The following is a 697-nucleotide window of genomic DNA, read 5'->3' as shown; positions in this document are numbered from 1 at the left end:
TCCTCATATTGCAATCATGTACGAGATCACTGTTTCAGTGCTAGTAACCCCCAGAAGGTGTCATCCATCCACAAAACTGTTTCCCCAAACATGCTCTATCAGTCAATCATTATGTGGTAACCAACAGCCTGTCAATGGATGGATGGGATGGTGGATCCACCTTCAAACTCTATCCCATGCATGGCATGTTGTGGATCCGCATCTCAACATGGCTCCGGATATAACACACAGTGGATTCACATTCGAACGCTAGCTCGGGTCTACTGTGGGTCATGCGAGGCATGCATATACACAGACATACAGAAAACAGATGAGACGCTCTCTGAATGTGGAGGTGACTGGATACAGTCGAGCACAGGCTATATTACGCCTCCCGATCAATGCATTTGGGTTAGATGTTGGTAGCTGTGCTACATTTACAGGCAATTTTAGAACACAGAACGAGAGGTTATGTCATGATCGCGTGGATAGATCTGACATAAAATCGATAGAACTGCACAAAATGACGAGGGAATAGGTATAAATTGACCAAATATACACGGAAATACGGGGAAATTGAGGAAGTACTTGCGTATCTTCTGGTTGGTGCCGAACAATTTGTACATGGGAATAAGTATGCAACAAGAGAAATCCGAGAAAACTTCGACATCGAAACGAAGGGAATCAGGGAAACAGTAATTTTTTTTCCTTCGAGGCA

Source organism: Schistocerca cancellata, chromosome 1, assembly GCF_023864275.1.
Source record: "Schistocerca cancellata isolate TAMUIC-IGC-003103 chromosome 1, iqSchCanc2.1, whole genome shotgun sequence".
NCBI classification, from domain to species: domain Eukaryota; kingdom Metazoa; phylum Arthropoda; class Insecta; order Orthoptera; family Acrididae; genus Schistocerca; species Schistocerca cancellata.
Note: the sequence above shows the minus strand (reverse complement) of the source record.